The sequence below is a fragment of the Rhyacophila brunnea genome, unplaced genomic scaffold, assembly GCF_057557595.1.
Source record: "Rhyacophila brunnea isolate RB1 unplaced genomic scaffold, BYU_Rbru_1.0 scaffold_2, whole genome shotgun sequence".
NCBI classification, from domain to species: domain Eukaryota; kingdom Metazoa; phylum Arthropoda; class Insecta; order Trichoptera; family Rhyacophilidae; genus Rhyacophila; species Rhyacophila brunnea.
Window position 1 is genome coordinate 33,385,403 of NW_028232859.1, and position 10,732 is coordinate 33,396,134.

A 10,732-nucleotide genomic window follows, 5' to 3' on the forward strand; every position below is an offset into this window, starting at 1 on the left:
AATATGTATCTTGTATCATTAAAATTGCTATAAAGTTGATATAACATAGGAAAATCTGTAAATCATTAAAATGTTAATTTAGTTATAGTTTTTAACTAAACCTGTGCAATTACATATTAGATTTAAACACTGTTGTACTGTGTGACTTCTATAATATCAGATAGCCTTACGCGAGATGGGCAAGATAAAAAATAAAACTGTAGGATGTCGGCAGAAGAGTAAACAAAACCCAGCTCATTGGATAACCGAATGGTAAGCAACTGTATATATTATATTTTTCCGCTAAATTGCACACAATTAAAAACAATTTATCATAAAAACAAGTAAGACGTCTTCGACAGCCCTGGGTGATTCGATAAAGTCGGCAATTTTTTTTGTCTTGTTCTCTGCGATCCGCTAGCTTTGAATAAAAAATAATCTGTGGGTGACCACGTTAATAATCATTTTTTATAAGTATAAATTATTTCTTGCATTGGCTTTACTTACCAACAAAATACAATAATTATTGTACCTACCAACTAAAAGTAAAATTGCGTTACTTGTTTGTAAAAGTGTCAGACTAAATTAATTAAACTAATCGGGTAAGTAATAAAAAGTCATGAATTGAGTTAGCATTTACTTGGTAGAATTCCATTTTAAAAGAAATGAAAATATAATTAATTATATTTTTATTTCTTTTAATAAAAAGTCTCTTTCTTTTTATAATAAACAGACATCACTATATTAAATTTTTTTTTAAATATGCATTAGAATTCAACAATATGTACCTATTTTTTTTTAAATAATTATGTAATAGGTCTTACACATTCAAAATAAATACTATTCATTAATAATGTTTTTTGGATAGCACATGAAATAAAAATGTAGGTAGATATGTATTTCAACATCCTTCGTATGTTTAGCTCTCGGACAATTTCAGATTAAAACGTTATTAATATATTATTATTAAGTTTATATCGTGGATATCCATCATATTGGTTGCAATATTTTTCACCAAACAGCTGATTAACAAATTGAATTTAATAACATTTACGTATATTAGAAGATATCATTTTTTGGTCACCCCATATTTTATACACTTTGACAGTATTATGATTTAAATTAAATAAGAGATCATTATTTACTTTAGACCAAAGCATTGTCGGCGACCTTTGAATATTACCAGTAGAGCAACAATTCCGGACCACATGTAAAAAAATCATATTTTCAATTCTCAAGGGCAATTCTGTAGAGCGTCCCCTTAAACCCTTAAGATAAGAATAAGCAGGGCTTTTTTTTAAAAAAAAAAGGTGCCGGAACTCACTTCATGTCAAGCTTTTTACTAAATAAAATTATATTCAAATGTCACTTAAATGAAATTTAAAGGAGCTATGCCACGAAGCGAACAAAAAAAGGTTGATTTTTACGATAATTTTTTATTTTAGTCAAAACAAAGCTTCAGAAACAATAAAATACATACATTATATTTGAAATATATTGTACAAATAAGACTAACTTTAAAATATAATTGTAAATACATATGTAATGTATTTATTTATGAACTTGAATAAAAGTTTAGAGTGATTTCCAAAGTTTTTTCCAATTCTCGTCTGATACATCATCTCGATTCCTTTTCTTAGTGTTAGAGTCTAAGGCCGAATGTCTTCCTTTAAGTAACCACCTATCAACATATTTTGAAGGATCGAAAAGTGTCAAGGGTGGTCCCACGAGTTTGATGAACAAGAGTGCCGAAACTGTTTTAGTGTTTAACGAAGCTCTTGTTGGGGTAATAATAAGATTCATTTGCGAAAACCCCCGTTCACATTCACTTGAAGAAATGGGAATAGAATTCAGAGCATATACCAAACGCAAGAGTTTTTCAGAATATGTCTTTTCGAGAATGTATTCGCGAAATCCACGAATCATTTCTCGTTCATCTAGTTGTAGCCTGATCGAAATGTTTCTAATTTCCATCTCTCCAAATGTCAACCGATTATCAATGTCTTCAGGCCAATATTTTTGGTCAAGTACGCGAGCCCAAAGTGCAAACTCAACATCTTTATTATCTAGCAGCCTTTTTTCAATTGACGTTTTCAACGTGGAATAAAATATTTTCGGATCAATAGGAGGATCATTTTTAGAAACTTTTTCGTGAAGTAAAACTCCACGAAAATGCAGATTGCTTATAGCAGCTGCAGCACATTTATAATAGGGTCCAAAATTCTGTTTTCTTTCTTCAAAAACTTGAACGAGTTCATTTATTTTTCGATTTGCAATGTAAAGGTTCACATTGCGATTTTGTAGGTCCAAACTAAGTTCCGACAATTCTTGGAGAGCGTCGCACATCAATGCTAGATCCAATAAAAATGCTGTTGATGTTATTTTGTTCTTTAAGCCACTGTAAGTACACTTGTCATTTTTATCTCTTGTAGGGTCATTCATCGCTTCTTCAAAATGACGCACAAGGGATTCATAATTATTCCACACAGCCGAAACTGAACGAAAACTAGATGCCACCCATCGGGTACTTAAAACTCTTCCGATTTTCAGTACTTCAACGCCTAGTGATTCTGCACATAAATGCAACTCTCTATTATTTTTCGGCGACGCGTGGTATAAAACATAAAGTTTATCAATAAATGATTTGAATCTATTGATCCCTGAAATTTTTTTTACAACATCACTTACTGATAATTCTAATCTGTGATTAGTACAATGCCAAACTATAATTGAAGGAAATTTTTCTGTCAGCAATTTTTTCACTCCATTTTTAGAACCTAACATCACAGCAGCGCCGTCGCATGCAACCGAAACTAAATATTTTTTTAAATATTCTTCTGTCATCCCATATAAATCAAGAGATTGGAGTAATGATTCAAATATTCCTTTTGCCGTTACGTCTTTAAGTTCAATCAAATCCAAAAACAAATTAATTGGTGAATTCATTCCAACACTTTCGACACAGCATCGAACATACACAATGAGGGTGGTTTTTTGGCTTATGGTGGTAGACTCATCAATTATCAAAGAAATTATATTTTTCGATTGAACAATTTCTTTGAAAACATTTTTTCTCATTTCATCACATATATGATTTACAATGTTAACACATGCGTTAGTGGAATGGAGAATATGACCCATTTCGATCCCATTTAGTTCTTGGAGATTAATTTCACTTTCAAACATATTGAATGATTGATTTTCCTTAGCTACTTTATATGCAGTTCGAAAAATGTTTGCTGTTATTACTTTTTCGCGAGATAACGATTTTAAAAAAGTATTTTCAATCTGCTTTTTTTTGGCTTCAGAAATGATTTTTAACGCTGCTTTGTGTGCAATAGATCCTCTGTGATCGAAAATTTTTTTTCGAAGTGACCCCAATTGTAGCTTCCTCTCTTTCCCAGAATACGTGATTTCATTATTGGCCCATTCTTTGGATATTTTCATTCCCATTGTCGTTTCAGTTCCAAGAGTTCCAACGTTTCTGCAAATTGTGCAGCCAAGTTTCATTTTGTGTACGTTCAACCATTCGTTTTTTGAGCAAAAATCGTTTTTTTGATCTAATGACCAGCAGTCTGGCCAATCGTTTTGAGTTCGACCTTGATCCCCGAGATCAGCTAGAGATGATTCAGGAACATCTACATGTACCGATATTTCCATATCTTCTGTCATCGTTTCTGTTTTGAGCTTTTTATTTGCGGAATCGGCGCCGCTGCCGGTGGTTGAGAAGTAACAGGAAATTTTTTTCATATTTAAACTTGGGGTTGCACTAAATAATATATAAAATAGTTGCACAACACGTAATCGTAACACAAACTGACTAAACAAACGTAAATAACAATATACGCAGATGCTGCCATGCGATAAACGTCAAACTGTCAAAATCATAATACGCAGCATACGTATGAAGCTAGTTACAGACGCATGTTTGCTATTTAAACTATACGGTTACTTCACTAACACTAACACGCCAACATGGCTTCCACCTGTACCTTATTTTATCATTTTAACGAATTATTATTGTAATTACTTAAGCGCAAATGTTTTTTCGTTTAATTGATTTTGAAATAAAACCGTGAAAAAAGGTGCCGGAACACCGTTCCACCGCGTTAAATGGAAAAAAAAGCCCTGAGAATAAGTCATACAAAATCGAAACTGTGCGGTGTTATTTCTCGGTACCTATGTTCTTTTGCCGTATAGGAATGAATAGGCTGGTTAAAATATAAACTCTGTATTTATTGGAGGCCAGACTCATAAAGATTCCGTGAAAACATTAAAATACACAGTTATATATCAAGTGCTGCCATAATAATACCTTAAGTGATATTATTTAACCGCTTATATCAGTAGGTAGTTATATTATGATTCGTTTTATTTAGGCACAAGTTTGCATACCTACAACAGTTGTATATGAAGTACCATGCAATATGTTTGGTTAAGGGGGATCATATGCCAACAGGGAACCTAGCGGAAAAATACGAAGCTTGCAATTTCAGTTTTTTTTTTTGATAATTTACAATTTCAACTGTATTAATGAATAAATATGTATCTGAAAACATTCAAATCCCATCAAACACTTCATCATTTTATTGCCAGCCCTCGTAACAGGTGTGTGTCGGTCATCTATATATATAAAAGAAAGTCGGGTTAGTTACACCATTTATAACTCGAGAACGGCTGGACCGATTTTTACGATCTTTGCATTGTTGGATTTGTCTCAGCCCCGAATAGCAGAATAACTATTAAAACATTGGAAAAATTTACGGGAAAAAAAATTATGAAGAAAATTAATTTTCTCATACATTTTGACATTTTGAACAATGAACGCGCAATCGAAAATAAAAGAAAATCACAAAAAATTTAAATCCATATACAACGATACATGACAGAAAGAATAAACAAGAAACAAACAAACAAATGAAAGGCGTTGTGTGCATTATCTATCCTTTGACAGTTGATTCAGTTCAGCCTCAGATAATCCCGAAAGACTTTGTTGTATACTCCGGGAATTTCGGAGGAAGTTGTCCTGCCTGAATCTTTTTTACTTCTTCGACAGCGTCCAAAAATAAAGCCAAGGATAAAATTACATGATCTCATTGCTGGTGTTGCTCATTATTTACCTACCAATTTCAAAAACCATCATTCGACAATCGATCTACGTGAATAATCGAGCCAATTACCAGCTAGGTGCGCAAATAGCAATTTCGATCGTGATTTTCAAACGGTAAGTTGCCTTCGAAAATGTTCACTTTGTGAGGTTTTTTTTTTTTTTATAGAATTATTAATAACCATGTCCTTGCTTTTTCGTACAAGGTGGTTGTTAGTAATTTTGAACAATCACAAACACCCAGGCTTTGAGAAAAACACATAAATGTTTTTGTCATGACCGGGAATCGAACCCAGGAACTCTCGGGTGGAAGGCGAGCGCCTTACCCACTGCACCACGAGAGCCGCCCACTTTGTGAGGTTATCAAATTTGTGATTGTGTGTGCATCGATAACTGCTTCATTATGTAATTTTGAATTATGTGATTAATTTTCCAGTGTTTATCACTTGATGATTCGTCAAAATGCTGACAACAATTTGCTGCGATTTCGTCGATTGCTTAAAATCGAGACGGAGCGCCTCACTTTCATTCGGTTGAACCAAGCCAAACTGCGATCGGAGGAGTATATTCATTTACGCGATGCAATCAGCACCGTAGGAGATGCAGCTAATGTTGGTCGATTGACTATTCTATCGGCGATGTACATTGGCAGCCCACGTCATATGCATGAATATGCGCAAGATGCAATGACATATGTTCGTCATTACGGTCGTCCAGATCTATTCATCACCTTTACATGAAATCCGAAATGAATAGAAATTGTTCAACTGCTACTCCCCGGACAAACATCAAGTGATCGGCACGACATCACCGCACGTGTGTTTAAACAAAAAATTCTGTCGCTGATGAACTACATTGTTAATCATCGCGTCTTTGGGGATACTCGATGCTGGATGTATTCGATTGAATGACAAAAACGAAGTTGCCGCATGCACACATTCTTATTTGGTGAGTCGAAAGAATTCGACCAGACCAAAAAGATGACATCATATGTGCCGAGATTCCTGGTCCCGAAACCGATCCAGACCTGCATGATGTTGTAATTACTTGATTAATTGATGAATTACATGATTCATGGACAGTGTGGCGCCATCAACCCCCAATCACCGTACATGGTCGACGGCAAGTGTTCCAAGCGTTATCCATGAAGTTTAACGGCGGAGACTATCACTGCCAATGATGGTTATCCACTGTATCGGCGTCGATCACCCAATGATAACGGTAGAACTATCACAACGAAAATGAAGTGAAACGATATCGTGGTCGACAACACTTGGATTGTTCCGTATTCGCCACTTTTTTCCAAAACATTCAAGGCGCATTGCAACGTGGAGTTTTGCAATTCAGTGAAGTCCATCAAATACATCTGCAAATATGTCACCAAAGGCAGCGATATTGTAGTTTTTGGCGTTCAAACTCCCAATACCAACGATGAAAGCACGCACTATCAAGTTGGTCAATATGTGAGCTGCAATGAAGCAATTTGGCGTATTGTCTCATTCCCCATTCATGAACGTCATCCCACTCCTGTACATTTGGCGGTGCATCTGGAGAATGGTCAACAAGTTTATTTCAACGCATCGAATGTTGCTCAACGTGCTGAAATATCTCCAGCGCCAACATTGACCAGTTTCTTTTCGATTTGCCAAAGCGATCCGTTTGCACGAACGTTGTTCTACTCTAAGATGCCACGTTATTACACTTGGAACGCTTCATCGAAGAAATTTCAACGTCGGAAGCAAGGCGATGCGGTTCCTGATCATCCGGATGTGCATTCTACTGATGCTCTTGGTCGCATTTAAACAGTTCATCCGAAGAATGGCGAATGATTCTACTAGCGGTTGTTGCTGGTAAATGTTCGTGGGCCGACATCATTTGAATCACTTCGAACTGTCAATGGTGTAGTGTGCCCAACATTTCGTGCTGCATGTCAAAAGCTCAATTTGCTTGAAAATGATACCCATTGGGACATGACAATCGCTAAAGCATTTGTTTCTGTATCTCCAAGTCAGATACGCACATTATTTGCTATCATTATTTCGACATGCTTCCCATCAAATCCACCTGAGCTGTGGAACAAGTACAAGGATGACATGTCAGAAGACATTTTACATCGAATTCGTGTCAGTTCAGAAAATCCCGATCTCGAAGTGAATGAGGAAATACATAATCAGGCTTTGCTTTTGATCAAAGACATGTGTTATTTCATGTGCGGCAGTTTGTTGGTCAAGTTAGGAATGCCAACGCCACATCGTGGAATGAATGACGCTTTTAATCGAGAATTGGAACGTGAATATGATCAAGATGCATTGAACCTATCGGTTCGATCGAATGTACCAATGTTGAACCCCAAACAGAAGGAAGTGTACGATACGTTAATGAAGGCAATTGATGATGGAAATGTTGGTTTATTTTTCCTCGATGCGCCTGGTGGAACTGGGAAGACATTTCACATGACATTGATTTTGGCCACTGTTCGTGCGAGATCCGAAATTTCTGTAGCAGTTGCTTCTTCTGGGATATTCCGAACGGCTCATTCAGCGTTGAAATTGCCGTTGAACCTTCAAATGACTGAAACACCAACAAGCAGTATTGCGAAACACTCAGCAATGGCCAAAGTTTTGGTAGCAAGTAAAATCATCACCTGGGATGAATGCACAATGGCGCACAAATGCGCATTGGCAGCACTCAATCGAACTATGAAAGATCTGCGCAATTACTCAAGATGTTTTGGTGGCGCAATGATTCTACTATCTGGCAATTTCTGCCAAACACTACCAGTCATTCCAAAATCGACCGCTGCTTGCCTCAAATCATAGACTCTGTGGCGCTATGTGAAGAAACTTCGGCTGACGACGAACATGCGAGTTGCATTGCTAAACGATCCATCTGCCGACGATTTCTCTAAGCAATTGCTATCGGTAACTGCCGTGTTCCTGTCGACGAATCGAACGGATTGATTTCGTTTCCGCCGAATTTTTGAAATTTCGTCTCAGCGAAGGACGACCTCATCAACAAAGTGTTCCCGAACGTCATTGCTAACCACAAAAATCACAATTGGTTGAGTGAACGAGCAATTTTTGCGGCAAAGAACAAAGATGTGGATCACTTAAACTCCACAATTCAAAATCAAATCGTTGGTCCAATGCATTCCTTCAAATCTATCGACTGTATAATAAACGAAGAAGAAGCAACCAACTATCCAACTGAAATTTTAAACTTATTGGATCTGCCTGGCTTGCCACCGCACAATTTACAACTGAAGATTAACTTGGTAGTTATCATGCTTCGAAATCTGAACCAACCAAAACTATGTAATCTATTTCAATTTGATTTGATTTTTTGAACACATTTATTGAACTTAATTCAATTTGAGTATTTTAATTCAGCTAATAAGTTAACACAAGATTATTGATTCTGAGGCGGTACGAAGTTCGCCGGGTCAGCTAGTTATTGTATATATTTAATGTGATGCGCAGGATACACTGCACAAGCTATAGTGTAGGCAGACAGTAAAATCAAATTTAAGTAGAAAAACATTTTTATTTCCATAAGAATCAATACTGTAAAACAAAATTTTAATATTATATAAATATGTAGTAATATGTCTACACAAAGTAAAACCATCTGAAATCAGTAAGTAGAATAACTTACCTGAAATATTTAATATTTCATCATAAATACAAGGCACATATACAAAACTTGTATTCCATAGTTTTAGAAAATGTAATAATGATAATAGAAAGAAAATAAAATAGAAATATTCATCAAGAAAATTCTTTTCATTATGACACATTGTGCAACAAGTTTACAATTAAATAAAATTGAACTGCTGAAAAATATTGTAGAGATGAATAATTAATAATATATGAATGTCAATGTAAATGATTTAAAAAAATAATAAAAAGCTCTTATTGTCTATTAACAGGAATGCATTAAATGACACATTCCAGTCAAAAATAAAAATTTACAAAACAATAGTCTAGGATCATTCATTATATTATACTACTTCAACACTAAGACCGTCGGGTGAGATTTAATAATGATTATCATTGTAAATCCAAAATGGAATAAAAAAACTATCGACAAGCTGTATCTAACTGGAAAATCTAAAAAAATTGAAACTGGGATGCAATGTATAATGTACCAAATTGTAATTTTACCCTGTGATTGTTTTGAAAAGGCACTGATATCGAACGCTTACTTCGTTACATTGAGCAAATCACGTTATATTGATATACAGTAGAACCTTCATTATCCAGACAAATGTGAATGAGAGTAGGTAGTCCAGATAATTGAATAACATTTTTTTTATCTGTGGAATTAAACTGATGATCATAACGAAATCCAAATACATAATATGATTCTGGATAATCGAGAATCTACTGTATATTCAATTTAATAATCATGACGAAACTTGAGCAACGTCTCGCACATTTTGTACAGTTCTGTGTACTATGTAATATTAATTTAAAAAATAAACACCAAACTAGATTAGAATTCATCTAAATATTCCATATCGACAAATCATCAAACAGCTTCATATATTATTTCTGACCAAATTTTAGAACAAAAACAAAAAGTCATTATAGATGACAATTGATAAAGAAAGTAACAAAACCACGAAGACAATCTTTGCTATCTACTCATTACAATGTAACATTTAAAATACATACAAATCTGTTTTTACTTCAATCAAGAGATTGTATTGCTAATTTGTATGAATAGCACCATCGGCTTTTAACATGAAATATAATATTATATCTTAGAATACTCTTATATATATGATGCCTTTTATCATCAAAGGCACACAATTTGCCTAATAATAAAGAGATATACATAACACTAACCAGCATATTTTTATATAATAAAATAAAAATCATTTCTTAAATACACCCAGACAGATTTTATTTATAAACCTGTGATAAAAATTAGTGCCTATAATTACTGTCGAACCATTCGAATCCACTGTGAACCTCAATCAAATTAATAACAATTTTCGAGGTTTTCGGTTCGCCAAAATTCAAAGGTCTATATCATAAAAACTAATGTAATTAAATTCCACCATGTTTGCACATTTTGTACTGTATTAACAATCTAATCCTCCCAATTAATACTTTTCCGCCCAACCAATCAATACATTATACAATTTTTGGTTAATATTTTGTGAATCTTGCCTTCTAATCATTTATCTTTAAAAAATACTAGTACAATAAAGTATTCAGATGACACACAGAAAAAACATGATTTGATATTTTCATTCACATCTACAAGTTAAAAAATATAAAATAACCATGAAACCGAGGTTTGTTATCTCATCTTTATAAGATATACATACTTGAATGGTGTTTAGACAATTTTTGATGGAAAGACATGAAATTAATTAAAATAAAGCTTACGCAACCTCGTTATTCCGGTCAGCGGTCGAGACAGCTTTTGTGATTATTATAAAAAATATATAACCAAATTAAATATAAAAACACAAATTTCTGTATATCAGATTCAAAGACAGTGGTACCCACGCTGGTTAGTATCATGACCCCCCTTTAAAATAAAAAAATCCTTGTCGCATCTCCCCATCCTACTCACTATATTTACCTTACATATTCCATATAATGTACTTATACATAAATAATTACAAAAATA